The 22,839-nt window shown below is 36.3% G+C and overlaps 1 long non-coding RNA gene across 2 annotated transcripts in view; it reads right to left on the bottom strand.

Annotated features, from left to right (window-relative positions):
- Positions 1-4,609: 4,609 nt before the first annotated feature.
- The window catches only part of LOC140521449 (uncharacterized), a 251,463-nt gene continuing 233,233 nt past the window's right edge, over positions 4,610-22,839 (bottom strand). For both annotated transcript variants that reach the window (XR_011972940.1, XR_011972942.1), the window contains one exon: positions 4,610-5,068. This is a non-coding gene — a long non-coding RNA (uncharacterized lncRNA). The remainder of the gene's footprint in view (positions 5,069-22,839) is intronic.

The following is a 22,839-nucleotide window of genomic DNA, read 5'->3' as shown; positions in this document are numbered from 1 at the left end:
AAGAGTCTTGCCATGGAATAACAATGAAGACTGCCCCCAAGCATTAGTATCGCTCACAGGTACTCCTGGATGCTGTTATGGCTTGGCACATGGGATGAGAGGATGAAGATTACATCTTTTTAGGTGTCTGGTGCTGATTTGATTTTGTTCCAGCAAAATATGTGGGAATAGGTAGGTTTCTGGTCTCTGGATAAGCCTGTTGACCAGAGAATCTATTATTTCTGGATGCTTTCTATTTCAGTACATTTAAAAAATTTTCTCTCAAGAACTTTGGATTTGACTGTGCAACATGGGAGACACTGGCACAGGACCGTTCAGCATGGCATGACCACATCAGAAAGGGTGTTGTGTTCTTTGAGCAAAGCAGAAATTGAGACACCACAAAGTAAATGTAGGATGCGCAGATTTGGGATATCCACCCCAAATATTCACATGGACTATCTGTGCTTAACCTGTGATAGAGAATTGTGAGCTCATATTGATCTGATCAGCCACAGTCAGACATACTGAAATTTCACTGTATCATAGTGATGTCATTTTGGTCTGCTTTGAAGATGGACAACAACCAACCAACATTTTAAAAATCAAAATTATAGACATGGTTGAGTACAAAAATTCTAATAAAAAGCCAGTCACATGATCAGCTTTCTTCCTTACTAGTTACAGAGTCTGGAATGAAATCATTGCTTGGCCACTTATCAGCAAATGATCTCCCTGTATTTCTCCTACTTCTTTTTAATGAGGGAGACAACTTTAGGAAGGATGGTCCATCTGAAAAGGTCAGGTGAAGAGAAGAGATGAGGGAAAGAGGGAGTGAGGGAGAAGGGAAGGGCAAGGGACAGTGGAGGAGGAGAAGGAGGGGGAGGGGACAGAGAACAGGCTCTTTTTTTTTCTTTTTTTTTCTTTGTCTTCTTATTCCCAGAGTCTTTGCACATTTGTTTTGACCTGTGACTTCACTATGCAGGGAATTCCTGGTTAGGAAACACAATGTAAGCTCATTGTGTGAGGGGGGATTGTTTCATTCTTGTTTTTTATTTTTCAAATAGTATTTATTTTTTTCTAATTACACATAAAGATAGTTTTCAACATCTTTTTTTTAAAATAAGATTTTGAGTTTCAAATTTTTTTCTCTCTCTCTCATCCCCCTCCCCAAGATGGCAAGCAATCTGATACAGGTTATACATGTGTAAACACAGTAAACATATTTCCACATTAGCCATGTTATAAAAAAAGAAACGAACCAAAAGAGAAAAGCCACAAAAAAGAGAAAATAGTAAGGTTTGATCTGCATTCAGACTTCATAGTTCTTTCTCTGGATGTGGATAGCATTTTCTATCATGAGTCTTTTGGAATTGTCTCAGACCATCATATTGCTGAGAAGAGCTAAGTTAATCACAGTTGATCATCACACGATGTGACTCTTATTGTGTACAATGCTCTGGTTCTGCTCACTTCACTCAGCATCAGTTCATGTAAGTCTTTCCAGGTCTTCCTGAAATCTACCTGCTCATCATTTCTTTTGGAACAATAGTATTCCATTACATTCATATACCACACCTTATTCAGCCATTTCCCAATTGATGGGCATCCCCTCAATTTCCAGTTCTTTGCCACCACAAAAACAGCTGTTATAAATATTTTTGTACATGTAGGTCCTTTTTCCCATTTTCATGATCTCTTTGGGATATAGACCTAGTAGTGGTATTGCTGGGTCAAAGGCTGTGCAAAATTTTATAGCCCTTTGGGCATAGTTCCAAATTGCTCTCCAGAATGGCTGGATCAGTTCACAGATTGTTTCCTTCTTGAGTCCATATTCCCTTGGGCTAACAATAGTTCTGGCACTTAATTGGTGTTTAATATATATATGTATATACATATACATATATATATTACATATACATACACACACACACACATTTGTTGATTGATTGATTGCCCAGGACACTGAGAAGTTGTCACTTGACCTTGGTCACACAGTCAGTCTGAGATTAAACTTGAACCCAGCTTCTCCTGACTCCAAGGTTGCCCTCTATCCTATCCACTGTGTCAGTTTACCACTTGGCTGGCATGTAGTAAGTGCTAAGTGAATACTTATGGGAGACAGAGTCAAGAGAACAGAATGAGAACTAGCAAATTTTTGCCTTAATTCCTTCACGTTCTTCCCTAAATGACTGCTAAACTGAATTCTGATTAGGATAGCCTGGAAAAATTCAAAATGAGTCTTTTTTTCCATTCCAGGGCAACTTAGGAACACAGACAAGTCTATGAACACTGGAGTGGGGTCTGGCCTGCTGCAATGCAGCAGCAGCAGTAGAAGCAATGCAACAAGTATGGCTGTAGCAGTCACACCTGCATCAAGGACTAGCACAACACCCAAGGGTGGTAAATGCATGAGGACTTTTGCAGAAAGAGATCCCAGGAGATCTATGGGAGGAGGAAAGGGTACCAACTGGCATCTCTGTCACTCATTGCTTAGTTTTGGTCACAGTTACAGGGCAGAGAAGATCAGTTGTGTAGCACAGCAAGAGCCATACCTGTGCAAGAAGGAAGGAACAGTAAAGCTTGAATGTCTGGCAGTTTAGCTCCAGGAAGGACCTCAGTGTCTGGTACCTTATCTTGCCAGGTGATATTCAGAATCTTCCTAAGACAATTCAAATGGAAGTGATTTCATTCTGTGCCATGGCACTCACATACCATTGAGGTTTCACAGGCATACAACAATGAGGGCAGCACAAGGACTCTGTAGACCTTCATTTTGTGAGGCAGCCTAATACCTTTTCTCTCCAACAGTTTCCATTGGAGCCTCCCAAACACTGAGCTAGCTCTGGCAATGCCTGCCAAAACTTCATCATCTCTATGTATATCCCTGAAAAATATTGCCAAAGCAAATGAATTCATCCATAGCATTTAAAATTTCTCCATTTACCCTAAACAGTGGTTCCACATATGGATGGTGCAGTGCTGGCTGGTGGAGAATCTGCTTTCTTAGTGTAGTCAGGTCAAAATTAGCATAAGCAACAGAAAATTGATCTATGCTCTCTTGCACTTCAGCCTCAGAGGGAGGCTGCACTGAATGCACAATCATCTGCAAACAAGAAGTTGCTCATCAACTCTCCCTCTACGTTAGCCTTGGCTTAAAGACTTTTCAAGTTAAATAATTTAGTGTCAGTTCAGTAGCAGACCTCGATACTATTTCTGTTGTCATTGAAGGTGTTTGACAACATCGCTGAAAATATCATGCTAAAAAACATGGGAGCAAGCACATGACCTTGCTTCACTCCACTGATGATCTGGGAAAGCTGGAGAACATCATCCATCAGCCAGAACCTGTATAAGCATGCTGTCAAAAAACTGGGGTATGATACTGATGAAATTCTCCAGGCAACCAAATTTTGCCATGATCATCCACAAGCCCTCATGACTGACAGTATCAAAGGCCTATTTGGACTCCTAAACATTTGGGAGCAAAAATAGAAGGAAAAACATTGGATTTAGAGACAGAGAAGTTGCTATCTGCTATAGGCTGCTATAGGCTGCCTATATTATTTTAGGTAGGATGATACAAGGAGATGTGCTTGGCTCTACACTGATAACATGTATATCAATGCCTTAGATAAAGACATAAGTGGTGTGCTCATCTAAGTTTTAGATGACACAAACCTGGTATGGATGGCTAACACACTGGAGGGCAGCTAGAATCCAAAGGATCTTGGCAGGCTAGAGCACTGCACTGAATCTAGTAAGATGCAATTCAGTAGGAGTAAATACAAAGTCATATAACAGGGTGCAAAAAAATCAGCTTCCTAAATATAAGATGGGGGAGACACAGATGGGCAGCCAATACATGTTGGTCTTCCTGACAATGAGTGATATGCTTGCCTGCCAACACTGGCTTGTTAAGACCTGCTGGTAGACTTGACCACTGATAGGTTATAACTTGCATTTTGTGTGTTTATTTGGAAAGTAATGTAATCACTACAACTTTAACTTTGTTACACAACAGATGAAACATGTATGACCAGTTTTTCCCAATTTTCTTGTGTTCTCTTCTTTTTTTATGTTTCCACGGCCTTCTTATTTTTATTCAACATTGAATACCACCCCCATCATGAATTGTTCTGGCAACCCCCCAAAGGGACAGTATTGCCCACTTTGGGAACATCTGTGGCCTAACCCAAGATGCTATTACTCAATGTTAAGGTTCTGATGGCTTAGAATGAATGTAAATAGCAACTGTTTTCTGTTTTGGCTAGAAACTCCCCTCCTAGATTGATATCTTCGTGATGGTAAATTGAGCCATCTTTTGTCTCAATTCTTACCTAGCCCTTAGTCATTGAATGGATATGGCCTCAGAGAAACTGGGACCTGGGACAGACCTTAATTTAGAAAGGCCAAGGTCAGCCACTGCATCCTAGTCCATCACCAGCCCTTTTGACTCTTGTTTTGCCACTGGACTTTGCTTACTCTGGAAAAGAGAGTGAGGTTGCCTCACTTAAATCCAATCCATGGGCAAGTCAAGACATCACACTTCTGATGCCATTGGTCCTCTTCCAGAATGAAGGATGAACAGCAATAATTTATTAAAATCTTTTATTTTATTCCTGTCCTCTGAAGTGCTAGCAACCTCATCTAATCTAGTGTCAACAAAACTTTGGATAGAATGGGGCTGAAGTATTGAGCCCTTTATGGCATCACTGGATATGACCTCCCAGTTGGCACCAATCTGTTAAAAATAATCTTTTGGGGTGTCAAAATTGTCAAATTGTCCAAAGCTCTTCATTCAATGAGTTGGTTGATTCAATATCATATTGATAAGGGCAGTTTCTTTGCCATATGACTGATTTGTATCATTTTCCATTCATCTATGTCCTTGATGACATCTTTTACTCAACTTCTTGTGTACATCATTATAAGCAATATGACACTTTGTGTATATGTACCGTACCTCTTCTCATCTTCTCATTGACCAGTTGGGTCATCCACTTCACCAGGGGCACTTTTTCATTTTTTTGATTAACGATGTCCTATGAGTGTGAGAGTACTCTCTCCTTCCTTAAGGTGTTGGTTTCTGAGAGCAAAAAGAGGAAGTGAGAAGATCTCCTAGGAGACTCATACTCAGTCTCAGACAACAGCCTAATTAACATTTTCTGGGCATAGTTTTTGTCCATAGTTGCTTCCCCTAGCAACCAAATGGCTAGGCTTTTTGCCCAAGTTCTACTCATAGACAATGGAAAAATACAAACCAACAATTCTCTTTCCCAAGAAATATCACTATTCCAGGAACAGGAAGACAGAACGCATTTCCCTGATAGCAGTCCTCAGTGGTTTGGTCCAAGGGAAAATATACAAATTTGCACAAGTGAATTTGGAAAGGGATCTTCATCAGACACTGACCCAATGTTCTGTTTTAAAAATTACAAAGTTCCTTCTCTGCATTAAGTTGTCCCAGCTAGTTCAGATCAGGGGAGTTCTTGTAGAAAATGATGCTAATAGGAGCATTAAGTGATAAGATAATGCCTCAGTTTTGTCACTTTATAGTTTATCTCCCTTTGTCACTAGCCAGTGCCCACAAAGTCTAGTAGCTTCTAGATGATCAATAATTCATTCTCCTAATTACAATTTCCTAGTGGGTGTGGCTTTTTTTTAATAAAGCTTTGTGATGGGAGTGAAAATCCCAGAGCCAAAGGGCATTTCCCTGTCATCAGTGATGGGAAACTGACATTATGGACAATGGGACTGAATTAATACCCTCATTAAAATATAGATCACATCTAATGCTTCTCTCTTATCTGCGTGACCTGTCATTATCAAAGAATTTAAACTGGCCTGGTAGGAATGACTCTATAGAAAACCATGATGATTGCTATGCAATATCTTTTACTTTCTAGGGATAGCAAATTTGTTTCTGGGTGATCTGCTCTAGAATTTTTTCAGGTAATGATGCAAAATGTTCTAGTTTCCCATGTTATCTTTTCTCCCTCTTTTCAAAAATCTGAATGTACAATTTCCCTTCTGTAATTCCTTCGGAATTTCTCCTATTGTATTGGCTTCTCACAATGATTTTTGGCAAAATCTAACCACTTAAAAATATCTTTGTATATGTCAGCAGACTTGAATACCTTCCAACTTTTTTTTTAATTGCATCCTTCCCTGCTTTGATTGGGCTTTCCATTTTTCTGCCCATGCTGGAATTTGTTCTAGTCAACTATTCACAGGTATTTTCTGAAAATACAAAAGTGAAGAAGATACTGAAAGCTTCTGTGGCTTATTTTCACCAAATTGCCCAGAATTTTTGAGTTGGAAGGAATCTCAACATCCATCTAGTCTAACTCATGCCCCATTAAAGAATTCTTACTCTACTTTAGGATGCTTTTATTGTTAGGGAGTTTTCTTACATCATACCTATCCTTGTCTCTTTGCAGTTTCCACCAAGGTTTCCAATTCTGCTCTCTGGGAACAAACAACAAATTTAATCACTTTACCCCATGATGGCCTTTCAAATACTCGATGATAACTAATCATATTCCTCTGGAGGCTTCTCTTCTCCATGTTAAATATTCCAATTTCCTTCAATAGGTCTTCATATGCATAGATGCTTTATCATTGCAGTTACCCTCATCTGGACACTGTCCAGTGGGAAAATTTTCTTTCCAAAATGTGGTACATAGAACTTAACACAATTCCTCAGATGTCATTCAACTAGGGAGGAATACAGCAAGACTCCTGGAAGCTATACCTCTCTTAAGACAGTCCAAGACTGAATTAGCTCTTTTGGCTGCCATATGAGCTCAGTCTGCTTAAAACCCCAGAACTTTTTCAGATGAACTGTTGTCTAACCACATTTTCCCACATTTGGGGGTGAGCAACTTGTTTCCTGTGCTTCTTTTTATACAAATATAAATGCATAATTATATACAATATAAATGCAATTATTTTCTAATTGCTGCCTCTCGTTTTTGTCTTACCTAATTGAATGTCTAATTTAACTGCAGGAACTATAATCTCTGAGTCCCCATTTTTTATGCAGGATGTCCCAAAAGTCTTAGTGTATTTTGAAGCTTTAATAACTTCAGTAGTATACACTACAAACTTATAAAAACATCATTAGAAATGTTAATTATTTAAATTTCTTTTGTGCTCTTTTAGCTTCGTGATTTTGAATACTGATTTTAATTTTAACAAGATGGAGTGACTTGTCATTATGCATTCTGGGTGCAACAGTTTCTGGATGACACTTTCAGAGTGTGAGAGGAGGACTTCTAGCTTAGCCAATGCAGTCATCTGATCTATATCCATAGGACTTTTTGTGAGATCACATTGAAAGTTTCATACATGCATCAAAGTTTTATTATTATTGTTGTTGTTTGTTATTGTTATGGTGATGATCTTAAGGCTAGAATAACAAATGTCATCCTTTTAAGTCACTAGGCAGCAGCTGATGAAAGTTTTCACAAAGTCTGAAAATCAGAACGATGTATAGCACAAGATGGTGGTGATGTTAAATTTGAATCAGAAACATGTCAAATATTTAAAAACATTTTAAAGAACCTCTCAAATTTTTTTGTTAAGTTTGTAGTACTTATAATTCTGAATAAAAGCTTATTTACTATTATTAAAGCTTAAAATTGCACTTAAGCTTTTGGGACATCCTATATCGATTGGGAAATGACATCTATTGACACTGAACACAAATATTGTGTGTTTCTTTTCATCACATTTTAGTTAAAATAGATTTTTCATAGAAGTGAAAAATGTTCTTCCTGTGCTCATCGGTCACATATGTATACTACACATCCCCTCAACAGGGACTACAGAAATTGCTTTTTAAAACTGACTTACTTTTTTAGAGGAGGAAGAGAGAGAGAAACTTAACAGAAATGTGAAAAGATCCAAATGACCACTTACTACTTTTAGTCTCTATGCTTATCATGGTACCTTGAACAGAGTAAGCACTTAACACATGTTTGTTAAATTGAATTCTGAACATATTCTTAAGACTATTTTAACATTCTTATTCTTTATTCATTTTCAGGATCAAAGGATTCAGAGTCAGACCATACCCTAGAAACTATTTGATCCAACTCCTTCATTTTAAAAATGAAGAAAATAAGGTCCAGAGGGCTTACAGGACTTGCTCAGTTGACAAAATAAATGGGACCTGAACACAAATCCTCTGGCTTTAAACCAAGCATGCCCTGCAACTTACATTTGAATTCTTTTTTAGCCAATTAAATGAAGAGAAAAGAAAGAATAATTTTTAAACATACATTTTCCCTAGCAAGATATTAAAAATCATTGAATAATTCAATTTGTAATAATGCTCACAGACTATCTCTTTTATAAGGCCAGATACTGAAAGTTCATGGCCTAGAGCATGATTTCCAGAATTCTATAAACAAGAAAAATAACCGAAGCTTTGCTCCTTTCCTTAAAATTCTTCCCAAAATAATGGTCCATTTTTAAGCAGTACCCCACCCCCTTCCACCCTAGTGATGCTATATGCCTGCGAATGGTGGAATACCAGTCTCTGAAGAATTTAAATTGTGGGTCACCCAGAGGGCAAGGGAAAAATGCATGCAGGGTAGGAATAGGCTTGTGGCATATTAAAAACAATAGGAGTAACATAAAAGAGATGTATGATCAGAAAAGTAGGTGGTTCAGTCATTTATTGTGTGAGGAGTAACAAATAGATAACCCATCTAACATAGCCATTTAATATAAAGATATTTAGAGAAGAAGAAGCCTTCCTACCCCAACTCCCTGCCTACTAAGTGGACCTCCTGGAAAGGCCATGTGATGGTACATGGACAAAAGTCACATGGGATCAGTTGCAATTATGTTACTGTAGGGAGCACAATGATGAGATTAGAGACCTATTTAAGCACACAGTTATCTTGCAATACAAAGAATCTCTAAGTATGAACAGAATTTTAGATTAACAATGAACTAAATGACTATTCATAGAGAATGAATATTTAAAATGAGCTGTCATATTCTAGTACTATTACCTTACTATCTGGAGGATGTTAGTTGCTCATTTTCAGCCTTTGATATGAGGACACATAGGTCAAGAAGGAAAATAAATTGATATTCATCAAAAAGTCCATACACCATACAAGAGAAAAAAAACCATATACCACAAAATAGCACCCTCCAATTTAAGTTTTTATTGAGGGGACTCTCTACTCACATATCAGTATATTTGAAACAGACACAAGAGTTCATTCATTCAATAATGACCAATTCATGTTGCAAATGGTACAATAAAAGTCGTATATAGTACATGCTTATGGCAAACTTAGCTATTTGACATACAAACTATCACTTGGAGACAATCAACCCTAAATAGACAGCTTTGCCACCTGGGAATTCCACTACTCACAACCCACTTCTGAGTTACAAATCCAGGTTGGAGAGGAGTAGTCTCATAGAAGCAATTGCCAGGAGAGCCCTACCTGTGTACTAAGCAAGGAACAAGTTATAGACATAGATGGTAGGTAAGCATGTGGTTCAGATCCCAGGTCCAAAGCAGTATCTTTTCCAGCCTACAGCCCAAGATGGAACCTTATATTGGAATAACTAGGTCAGAAGTTCCAGTTCAAAGAGACTCTGAATTCAATTACTTTGAACCTGTAGAAACTCCCAGCAGAATAAGAGTGGCTAAGTCCAACAGCAGTTTACTGAAACTCCCAGCTGGGGACAAGCCAACAGAAAAGCTCAAACCAGGGTCAGGGACTTACAGAGCTCAGACCAGGAGGACAGTGAAGACAGCACCTGAGATTACATCACTTTGGAAGTACTGAGTGCTTACAGGACCACAGTCTGAGCCAGGAAAGCCTTAGACAGGTATAAGAGGACGGGTATTCAGATCAGATATTCCCCTGAGAAGTATACAGAACAGGGCATGAACATAAAAGTCTAAAGTGAAGAAGAAGGAGGAAGGATGAGAAAAAAAAAGGAATCCCTCTATAAAGAGCTATTATGACAACAGAGAAGTTTAAAACAGAAATCCAGAATATGAAAATGACACAAAAACATCAACAAGCAAAGACTCAAAGTAGAACAGTATGACCACAAGTCCAAACAGAATTCCCAGAAGAGTTAAAGCAAGAATTTTTTTTAAACAATCTAAAAAATGAATTTAAAAGCCAAATGAGAGTGCTAGAAGACAAATTTGGGAAAGAATAAGAGCTATAAAAGAAATATATGAAAAGAGAAATAGCTTGGAACAGGTCACACAAAACCTCATGAAGAAGATAACTCCCTGAAAATTAGAATTGGTCAAACGCCATAAACCATAAGCCAAAATGACCCCATAAGTTATCAAGATGGTTGTTTAGGGACAGCCACCTTGCTGAACTCTCCTAACTCTCCTTACAATTTTTCTAAACAACTGGAAAATATGGGCAGATCCAAGATGGTGGAGTAGAAAGATGCATATACTCTAGCGCTTCCCCCACAGCCCATAAAATACCCATAAACAATGACTCTCAACAAATTCTAGAGCAGCAGAAGCCACAGAACAACAGAGTGAGAGAGGTTTCCAGCCAAAGGTAACCTGGAAAACCGACAAGAAAGGTCTGTCACATGGGGTGCTGATCAGAGCAGAACCCAACCCTGGTTGTGTGGCACTGGAAGGAACAGGACCTGAACAGGCCTCTGGAACAGAATTCTCAGCAGGGAGGGTCCCAGATTCCTCAACCCACAAGCAACAAAGAAAGCTCCAAAGGTCAGTGTGGGAGGGCTTTCCCAGGTGGGTGAGAGGGGAACAGGGTTCCTCCAGCAATAGTCTCAGGTGGCAGCAGCAGCAGCAGCAGACTGTAGGCAGCTATGGTGGCCAGGAAGCAACCTGGGCCCATTGTCCAGGCAGCTTAGGTTAAAGCCTTTGGCGATAGGGAGCAGCTGATCTAACCCTCATCCCTTAGGGATGACCCTGCCCCCACCCAAAGCCCTGGGGAATTGAGCAGCTGAGTAGAATCTCAGGCTTGAACACAGTACTGGGAAGAGGAGGGGCAATAGGACCCTCCCTTTGACAAAGGATTCAGAAGTCAAGTAACTGGCTGGGAAAATGCCTAAAAAAGGGAAAAAAACTAAGACCATAGAAGATTACTTTCTTGGTGAACAGGTATCTTCTCCCATCCTTTCTGATGAGGAAGAACAAGGCACACTGTCACGGTAAGTCAAGGCTCCTGCCTCCAGTGCCTCCAAAGTGAGCATAAAATGAGTTCAGACAATAGAAGAGCTTGAAAAGCGAGTTGGCAGCTTTCTAAAAGAGAACCAAAAAAATGCTGAGGAAAATAATACCTTTAAAAAGAGGTAATACCCAAATGGAAAAAGAGGTCCAAAAAGCCAATGAGGAGAAGGAGGTTTTAAAAAGCAGAATTAGCCAAATGGAGAAGAAGGTTCAAAAGCTCATGGAACAAAATAGTTCTTTTAAAGAGAGAATTGAGTTCAGGGAAGCTAATGATTATGACATAAACAAAGCAGTTAAAAAACAAAACCAAAAGTTTGAAAAAATAGAAGATAATGTGAAACATCTCATTGGAAAAACAACTACCTTGGAAAATAAGATCCAGGAGAGACAATTTAAAAATTATAGGACTACCTGAAAGCGATGATCAAAAAAAGAGCCTAAACATTATCTTCCATGAAATTGTCAAGCAAAACTGTCCTGATATTCTAGAACCAGAGGGCAAAATAAATTTTGAAAGAATCTACTGATCACCTCCTGAAAGAGACCCAAAAAAAGAGAAACTCCTAGGAATATTGTGGTCAAATTTCAGAGTTCCAAGGTCAAAGAGAAAATACTGCAAGCAACTAGAAAAAAACAATTTGAGTATTGTGGAAATACAATCAGGATAACACAGGATCTGGCAGCTTCAACATTAAGGGATCAAAGGGCTTGGAATAGGATATTCCAGAAGTCAAAGGAACTGGGATTAAAACCAAGAATCACCTACCCAGCAAAATTGAGTATAATACTTCAAGGGAATAAATGGTTGTTCAATGATATAGAGGACTTTCAAGCATTCATGATGAAAAGACCAGAACTGAAGAGAAAATCTGACTTTCAAAGATGAGAATCAAGAGAGGCATGAAAAAGTAAACTGGAAAGAGCAATCATAAAAGACTTTCTAAAGCTGAACTATTTACATTCCTGCATGGAAAGATAATATTTGTAACTCTTGAGACTTTTCTCAGTATTTGGGTAGGTGGAGGGATTGTATACACACACACACACACACACACACACACACACACACACACACACACACACATATAGACAGAGAATGCAGGTTGAATTGAATCAGAAGAGATGATATCCATAAAAAAAAAATAAAAATTTAGGGGTGAGAGAGGAAAATACTGGGAGGAGAAAGGAAATAACTCATAAAAGAGATTAGAAAAATCTTGTTCAATGGAGGAGAAAAGGGAGAAGCGGAGAGGGGAAAAGTGATGCTTACTCTCTTCACATATGGCTTAAGGAGGGAATAACATGCTCACTAAATTTGGTATGAAAATCTATCTTACACTATAGGAAAGCAGGAGAGGAGGTGACAAGTGGGGTGAGGGGAATGATAGAAGGGAGGGCAAATAGGAGAAGGGAGTAACTAGAAATAAACACTTTTGGGAGGGGACATGGTCAAATGAGGGAATAAAAAAATAAGGGGGGAATAGGGTAGGATACAGGGAAATATAGTTAGTATTACACAACATGACTATTGCGGAAGTCTTTTGCAGAACGACACATATTTAGTCTGTATTGAATTGCTTGCCTTCTCAGTGGGGATGGGTAAGAAGGGAGGGAGGGAGAAAAGTTGGAATTCAAAGTATTTGAAACAAATGTTGAGAATTATTATTGCATATCACCAGGAAATAAGAAACACAGGTAATGGGGTATAGAAATTTATCTTGCCCTACAAGAAAAGAGAGAAGATGGGGATAAGGGAAGGGTGGGGTGTGATAGAAGGGAGAGCTCATTGAGGGAAGGGGTAATTAGAATGCAAGGTATTGGGGGTTGAGGGAGGGGAGAGATGGGGAGAAAAATGAGCATGTTACAAAGTGATGCAAAAGCAATTAGTATTAAAACAATTGACTGAATTAGTTACTGAAACTAAATCAGAGACATCTTTAGTTTGGGAAAAAGAATTTTAGTCTAAGTTTCCTAGAGGCAAGTAACCTTAGGTAAAATTTGGCATTGAGGGAAAAGTTAAGGTTTTAATGGTAAATTTGATTTTATGATTGCTATTTAATCAGGAACTAGAACATGTATAGAAAGGCATGTAAGCCACTTAAGACTTGCCTCAAAAGATGTTCCTTAGCCAAAGTGAAATTATAGTCATATCTGAAACCTGGTTACTGGAACTTGCTACTTTAGGATTCTATGGGACTATTAACTGACTGTTCTTTTGAGTCTAACTCCAGGTATGGATAGCAAGAAAGGCGGTCTGAGCCTCAAATTCATGATGTCAGTAAGCCTGTGAGATGCTGGTATGAACTGCAAAAGGTGATCTCATGGGAAGGGTGGGAGAGCGGCTGCTCAGCCTGGGCTGAGGTAGGATTCTCCTGACTCAATTTCCCTACTGACACCTGACAGACTTTAAGTCTGGCTGAATGTAAGCTGACAATCTACTCCTGCCTGGAACTGACATGAAGCTGGGGAGATACTGTTTCCCTGCAATGTCCTTACTCTTAGTGGCCATTTCCTATAGTCAAAAGGTTTGTAAGCTTAATACCAGATCTATTAAATTATAGACTGTTGGTAGGAGAGCATCCATAGACTAAGTCTAAAATTAAGCTATTAAGGTTAGGACTTTAGACCAATAACAATAAGTTAGGGTCCTTTAATTCTTAGTAATAGTTGGAGACAATTAGGTCAAGGGCTTATGAAGTTAGCATACACTAACTCAGTTGGTTAATGTTTAAAAAAATTCTTTTGTGGCCTATATTGCAAATGCTTTAAAAGAAGTATCACCTGACCAAAAATTAGAATTGTTATATGTGATATGAACTGTGTTAAAAATGAAAAACAAAAAAATAAACAACTTGAAAATAATGCTTCAAATCAAATTTTGGAGTGGTAGAGCCAAAAAAAAGTCAGGGTGAGATATTTTTCTGGCCTAAGAAAACTTAAGAAGTGTCAGAAGAAGTCTATGGCATCAAAGCAGAGGTTTGTCTAGAGCCTACACATGCTACAGTAGAAACAGTGGCCACAATAGCACCAGCAGTTTCTGGAACTCTTAGCCCAGAGATTACAGGGGACTCTTTACCAGCATTGGAAACAGCTGGTGCTGACTGGCAACTCTATTGCCCATACACAGTTCTGGGTCACTGTTCCAGAGTAGAGAGGTGGTCAGTCACAAAGGAGCAGGGACTCTGGTTACAGTTCCAAGGCAAAGAGGGGCACTAGTGCTTGTGGCTGCAGGGGACTAGGGGCCCTTCCTGAGTAAAAATTGGAGTACAGACCAGGAAAGTAGTGACGGAATCTCTTCCAGGATCATGCCACCTTGAAAGCAGACCTCCAGAACTAGCTCTGAAAACTGCAGTATGAAAAAGTCTGAAATGTGTCACAGTGCTTCCCCAACCCCAGCTGAACAAAGTCCAACTTTAACATAAAGTTTTCAGTCCAGAAATAGGCAGAAAAAGTGAGCAAACAAGAAAAAAAGAATCTGACCATAAAAAACTACTTAAGGAAGACTAAGTCATAAACTCAGAAAAAGACAAAAAAGTGAAAACATCCACCAAAGCCAGTTTCAAAGAAAAATGCTAACTGGACTCAAGCCCAATAAAATTTCCTGGAAGAGTCAGAGAAAGAGATTAGAGTGATAGAGAAATAATTGGGAAAAGAAATGAAAATGACACAAGAAAATTATGAAAAAAGAAGTAACAGTCTGGTAAAAGAGGCACAAAAAATACTGAAGGAAATTCCAACTTAAAAAACAGAATTAGCCAAATGGCCAAATGGAAAAAGAGGTACAAAAGCTCACTGAAGAAGATAATTCCTTAAAAATTTTAATTGGGCATGTGGAAGCTAATGACTCTATGAGACATCAAAAGGCAATAAAACAAAGTCAAAAGAATTTTAAAATAGAAGAAAATATGAAACATCTCATTAAAGAAACAACTGATTTGCAAAACAAATTGAGGAGGGACAATATAAGAAGGTTGGACTACCTAAAGTTATGATCACAAGAAAAGTGTAGACATAATACTTCAAGACATTATTAAGAAAAATATCACATTAGAAAAACAACTGACAAGAAAAATAGATTAAGGAGAGATAATTTATGAATTATTGAACTACCTGAAAGCCATGATCAAAGAAAGATCCTAGACATAATATTTCAAGAAATTATAAAGGAAATTTCCTCAATATCTTAATATTCAGGGGGTAAAATAGAAATTGAAGGAATCCATCTGTCACCTCCTGAAAGAGATCCCAAAATGAAAACACTTGGGAACATTCTAACCAAATGCCAGAGTTCCCATGTTGAGAAGAAAACATTGCAAGCAGCCAGAAAAAAACAATTCAAATGTCTTGGAGCCATAGTCAAGATCACACAAGATTTAATAGCTTCCTAACTAAAAGAGTGGAGGGCTTGGAATATAATACTTGGGAAGCCAAAGGAGGTAGGATTACAGTCAAGAATCAACTCAACAAAATCAATTGTAATCCTTCAAGGGGAAAATGAATATTTTAATGAAATAGAAGACTTTCCAGCATTCCTGATGAAAAGACCAGAGCTAAATAGAAAATATGACATTCAAATGTAAGACTCAAGAGAAGCATAAAAAGGTAAATATGTAAAAATAATCATAAGGCACTCAGTAAAATTAAACTGTTTATATTCTTCTACAGGAAGATGATATATGTAATTCCTAAGAACTTATCATTATTAGGATAGTCAAAAGATAGAGGCCACAAGTGTGAGTTGATTATATTGGAATGGTCTCCAAAAAAATGAAGTGAGGAGAAAGAGGTATAGAGGTCCTGTTGGCAGTGGTAATTCACAGGGGATTGGAGTGCCACATTTTAGTTCTAGGGCACACACACACACACACACACACACACACACAAGTATGAAAGTCTAACACAGAAATAGGAAGACAAGGGGATAGAACAAGAGAGGGACTCTTGGAAGGGCATTCAGATTAAGAAATGGGAGGGTAAGGGGGAGAGGAGAAGAGAGAGGCTTTTAGAGAGTGGATAGACTAAGAACTCATTCATAAAATGGAAATTGATTACAAGAAGGATTAAAAACCAGAATCTCACAATATGTTGTTTACAAGAAACACATTCAAAAATGAAAAGAAAAATGTTGAAAAATGGAGTAAAAATGAAGGGCTGGGATAGAATTTATTATGCTTTAGTTGATATGAAAAAAGCAAGGATAGTAATTATGAGCTCAGAGAAAGTTTAAGCTAAAGTTAATCAATTAATTAAAATAGATAAAAAGGGAAAGTATATTATGATAAAAAGGTATCATAGATAATGGGCCTATATGCATCAAATACTATAGCAGCCAATTTTTTTTAAAGGAAAGGCTAAATAAATTACAAGTGGAAATAGATGGCAAAGCTATAATTGTAGAGGAAGTCAACTTTGCCCTCTCAGAACTAGATAAATCTAACCAAAAACTAAATAAGAAAGAAGTCAAGGAGATTAAGAGAATCTTAGATAACCTAGGTATGATAGCTCTCTGGAAAAAATTGAGTGGTATATGGTACCTTTACAAAAACTGACCATACATTAAGGTATAAAATCTTTACAGGTAAATGTAGAAAAGAAAAATATTAAATATATCCTTTTCAGGTCATAACACAATAAAAATATATTTAATAAAGGATCACAGAAACACAGATTAAAAATTAAACAGTATCTAAATAACCTAATCTTAAAGAATGAGTGGGTTAAAGAACAAGTATAGAAACATAAATAATTTTATTCAAAAGAATGATAATGAGATAACATACCAAAACCTATGTGATGCCACAAAAGCAGTAACCAGAAGAAAATTTATATCTCTAAATGCTTACATCAGTAAAATAAAGAGCAAGCCAATGAATTGAATATACAATTTAAAAAAACCCAGAAAAAGAACAACTTAAAAATCCCCAATTAAATACCAAATTAGAAATACTAAAAACTAAAGGGGAGATTAATACAATAAATGTAAGAAAACCATGAATTAATCAATATAACTAGGAACCAGTTTTATGAAAAAACTACTAACCACTAGTATTAAAAATGAAAAGAGTGAGTATACCACTAATGAAGATGAAATCAAAGCAATTATTAAGAGTCATTTTGCTCAATTATATGCCAATACATTTAACAATTTAAGTCAAATAGAAGAATACTTACAAAAATACAAACTGCCTAGATTAACAGAAGAGAAAACAGAATTTCTAAATAAGCCTATTTTAGAAAAAGAAAATGAACAGGCTATAAATGAGCTTCCTTAAAAAAAATATCAAGACCAAATGTATTTATAAGTGAATTCTACCAAACATTTAAAGATCAACTAATTCCAATATTAAATAAATTATTTGGAATAAAGGGCAAAGAAGGAGTCCAACTAAACTCTTTTAGTGAAACAAATGTGATTCTGATACCTAAACCAGGAAGAGCAAAAACAGAGAAAGAAAATTACAGACCAGTTTTACTAATGAAAATGAATGCAAAATCTTAAATAAAATATTACCTAGGAGACTACAACAATATATCACAAAAATTATACATTGTGATCAAGTGCAATTTATACTAGGAATGCAAGAATGGTTTAATATAAGGAAAACTATCAACATAATTGATTACATCAATAATAAAAGTAATCAAAATGATGATTACATCAATAGATGCAGAAAAACTTTTGACAAAATACAATACTCATTCCTATTAAAACACTTGCAAGCATAGATATAAAAGTGTTTTTCCTTAAAATAAGAAACATCTGCCTAAAACATCAGCAAACATTATTTGTAGTGAGGATAAGCTAGAAACTTTCTCAATAAAATCAAAAGTGAAACAATGATGCCCATTATCACCAATATTATTCAATATTTTATTAGAAATTCTACCAATAGCAATAAGAGAGAAAAAAGAAATTGAAGGAATCAGAATGATCAATAAGGTAATAAAACTATCTCTTTTGCAGACAATAAGATGACATACTTGGAAAATCCTAGAGATTCAACTAAAAAGCTAGGTGAAACAATAATTTTAGAAAAGTAGCAGGATATAAAATAGATACATATAAATCAGCATTTCTACGTATCACCAACAAAACCCTTAAAAAAGAGATAGAGCTACCCCATTTAAAAAAACCATACACAACATAAAATACCTGGTAGTGATTTCATGATGGCATGCTTACACAGGTTCTGAGTAATGGATGTTATCCTTATGCTTTCTCAGTCACTACCAATGGAGTGAAGCAGGGCTGTGTGTTTGCTGCTACTGTGCCTTTTAGCATGGTTTTCTTTTAGCAATATTGTCAGATACCTTCAGCTACCACACTGATGAAAATTATTTAACCTGAAAAGGCTACAAGCCAAGACTAAAGTCGAGGGAGAGTTGGTGTGTACTATTTGTTTACCCCTGAGGCAGAAGTGCAACTGAGTATGGGTTGATTCTCTGTGGACTATGCTAATTTTGGACTGACAATCAACATCAGGAAAACAGAGGTTCTCCACCCAAAACACATTTGCCTAAAAGACTCTTTTATGGAGAACTCACACAAGGCAAGTGCTCAAAGGAGGTCAGAAGAGGAACTAAAAGGATACTCTCAAGGTCTTTCTGAAAAATTTTGGAATTGAATGTGAGAAATGGGAGGCACTGAAATGGGACCATTCAGCATCAAAAATAATATATTTGTCAAATGGTGGCCTTTTCTAGTACAGGATAGGAATGGAGGGAGGGAGATAGTTCAGAATTTAAAATATAACAAAAAATAAATTATGTTAGGAACAAACAAATAAACAAATGATGAAGGGAGTGGTTTTAGGAAAACTTCACAAGACCTATATGAACTATGCAAAGTGAATTGAGAAGAATCGAGAGGTCATTGTACATAGTAACAGCAAGGTTATAATAATGATACACTGTGAAAGACTTGGCTTCTTCAATTCGATAATCCAAGACAATTTGAAAAGACTCATGATTTTAAAAAAATGCCATCCCTCTCCAGAGAGAGAACTGATGAGTTCTGAGCATAATTTTCTCACTTTAATTTTCTGGCTTTAAAAAAAAAATGGCTAATATGGAAATATGTTTTGTATGATCTCATATGTATGATTCATATCATATTGCTTGCCCTTTCAGTGGATGATGGAGAGGGTGCCAGGGAGGGAAAGAATTTGGAACTTAAAATTTAAAAAAGAAGGAATGTTAAAAATAAATAGATAACAATTGAGGGGAAAACCCAAAAAGAAATATTAAAAAAAAGCAAAAAGACTGAAAAAAATTGAAGAAAATGTGAGACATGCCAGAGCAAAAACAACTGACTTGAAAAACAGATTGAGGAGAGACAAAATCATTTAACTATCTGAAAGCCATGACCAAAAAAAAAAAAAAAAGAGAGAGAAACCAACTTCATATATCAAGAAACAGTAAATGAAAGCTACACATATTTCTTAGAACCAGAGGGTAAAATAGAAATTTAGAAAAATCTGTTGGTCACCCTATGGAAGAAATCCTAAAATTAACATTTCTAGGAATATTATAACCAAAATCCAGAAATCTCAGATCAAAGAAAAAATATTTCAAGCAGCCAGAAAGAAAAACAGGATCACAAAAGATTTAGCAGACACCACTTTAAAGCAGAGATCAGCAAACTATGGAATGAGGGATAATTCTACTCTATTACCTGTTTTATATGAACCATGACCTAAGTAATGTTTTTTATATTTTAAAATACATATATTCTTTTTATTTGGAAGATTTGGTTCATGGGCCACAGTTTGTCAACCCCACCTCTAAAGCAGTGGAAAGCTTAGAATATGATATTCTAGAAGGCAAAAGATTTGACTTTCATCCAAGAACAATTTACATGCAAAATTGAGTGTAATCCTGGAGGAGAAAAATGGTTTTTAATGAAATAAAGGAGTCCTGGAAATTACTGATGAAAAACATTTGGGGGGAGTCCTGTTTCATTATGTAGAAGTTTTTTTCTGACATATAAACAAAGATTTAAGAAGAGCATAAAAAAATAAATATGAGCATGGAATCCTAAGGGAGTAATAAAATATCTACAATCTAGTATGGAGGAACATCACATGTAGCTCTTCAAAATTTAACAAAGAAGAAATGAAGAACCTGAACAGAATTTTAGAAAAGTTAAAGATGATAAATCTCTGGAGAATATTAAATGGAAATAGAAAAGAGTATATCTATTTCTCATCTGCTTACGGCACCTTCACATTGACTATGTATTTAAGGCATAAAAACCTTACAAACAAATGCAGAAAAATTAAACGCATGCTTTCCTAACTCTGATGAAATTAAAATTACATTCAATAAAAGGACTTTGAAGCAAAGATTAAAAAATAATTGGAAGTAAATAACTTAATTTCCCCCAAAGGATGGGTCAAATAACACGTATAGGAACAATTAATACTTTCGTTAAAGATAATGACAGCTGTGAGACAATGTATCAGATTTGGAGGATGCGGTCAAATCAAGCAATTAGAGAAAAAAATATTATCTCAACAATGTTTCATCAATAAAAGTGAAAAAAAAAATCAGGTCAGTGAATTGGGCATGTATGAAAAAAAGCAACAAATCAAAAATGCCCAATTTAATACTCAAAAGTCCTGAAAAATCAAAGGAGAGATTATTAAGATGAAAAGTAAAAAAAGAACGCATTTAATTTAATAAATAAAAATAGGAGCTTTTTTGGGGGTGGGGGACATATAAATGTCGTTAACTCACTTGACTAAAAAAATAGAAATTTACATTGTGAGTATTAAAAATGAAAAAGGTGAATTCTCCACCAATAAAGAAATATAATAAAGTATTAAGAGCTATTTTACCCAATTATATGCCAATAAAACAAATAATCTAAGTGAAATGGATAAATATTTATAAAAATACAAATTGCCCAGATTAAAAGAACAGGAAACAGACTATTTAAACAGCCCTATCTTAGAAAATTTATTTAAACAACCTTATCTTAGCAAAAGAAGCTAGGTGGCTCTGTAGATAGAGCACTGGGTCTGGACTCTAGATGAACTAAGTTCAAATGCAGCCTCAAACACTTAGTACTGTGTGATCTTGAGCAAGTTACTTAAACTCTGACTTAATCTACTGAGAAGCAAATGGCAATCCACTCTAGTATCTTTGCCAAGAAAACCCCAAGGATATATGAATGTAATGGAATACTACTGAGCTATAAGAAATGATGAACAGTAGGACTTTAGAAAAACCTGGAAAGACTTATATGAACTGATGCAAAGTAAAATGAGCAGAACCAGGAGAACATTACACACAGTAACAGCCTTAGTGTGTGAGGACAGTTTCTGATAGACTTAGCCCTTCACAGTAATGCAAGGACTTAAAACATTGCCAAAAGACTCTTGAGGCAAAATGCCATCCACATTCAGAGAAAGAAGTGTGGAATCAGAAACCAGAATGAAGCAGACTGTTTTCTCTTGTGTTATGTTTTGTTTTGTTTTTTTCTCATGGTTTCTCCTATTCATTTTAATTCTTCATGCAAGATGACTAATGTGAAAATGTGCTTAATAAGAATGTATATGTAGAACCCAATCTTAATTGCATGTTGTCTTGGGGTGGGAGGAGGAAGAAAATTCAAAACTAAAACAAATAAATTAATAATAATAAAAAAAGACACTATATAAAAAAAGAAAACCCCGTGAACAGTATTGGCAAGCTATGATCCATGGGGTCACAAAGTGTTGGAGATGACTGAATGACTGAAGAACAACAATCTTAGAAAAAGAAATTGAACAAACTATAAATGAACCCCTCAAGAAAAAAATTTCCAAGACTGATAAATTTACAAGCAAAATCTACCCAATATTTAAAGAAAAATTAATTCTAATATTACGTAAACTGCTTTTAAAAATAGGAAAATAAAGGATCCTATCAAATTCCTTCTATGACACAAATATGGTCTTGATACCTAACTCAGGGAGAGTAGAAAATGAAAACAAAAAAATTAGACTAATATTCCCAAAGAATATTGATGCAAAAACATTAAATAAAATATTAGTGAAGAGACTAGTATAGCATATTACAGAGATTATACATTGTGACCAAGTTGGATATAAGTCAGAAATAGAGGATGTACTCCCCAACACATACTCTTCAATCCAGTGATTCTGTTCTCCTGGCTGTTTCACCAAGAAGATACTCCACCTCTCAGTTCCCAGCATTTTCTCTGGCTATCCCTCATGCCTGAAACACTCTACCTCTTTTGCTCTGACAACTGACTTCCTTGGCTTCACATAAGTCCTAACTAAAATGTCATCATCTACAGGAAGTTTTTCTCAACTCATCTTAATTGACCTTAACTGGAGTGCCCATCCTCTTTTAATTATTTCCTACTAATCCTGTATATAGTTTGTTTGTCTGCATGTTATCTTCCTCATTAGATTGCAAGCTCCCTGAGGACAGGGACTGTCTTTTGCCACTTTTTGCCTCCCTAGCACTTGGTATACTGCCTGGCACATAGTAGATGCTTAATAAATATTTATGGATTTGAATTGAAAACGGAGGGATTGATTAATGCAATTAATTAGGAATATAATATGCAGAAGCAAATGAACACAGTAACCTAGAGTTTGATAAATCCAAAAATCCTAGCTATTGAGGCAAGA

Source organism: Notamacropus eugenii, chromosome 1, assembly GCF_028372415.1.
Source record: "Notamacropus eugenii isolate mMacEug1 chromosome 1, mMacEug1.pri_v2, whole genome shotgun sequence".
Classification (NCBI taxonomy): Eukaryota; Metazoa; Chordata; class Mammalia; order Diprotodontia; family Macropodidae; genus Notamacropus; species Notamacropus eugenii.
Note: the sequence above shows the minus strand (reverse complement) of the source record. Positions and strands in the feature narration are given on the sequence as shown.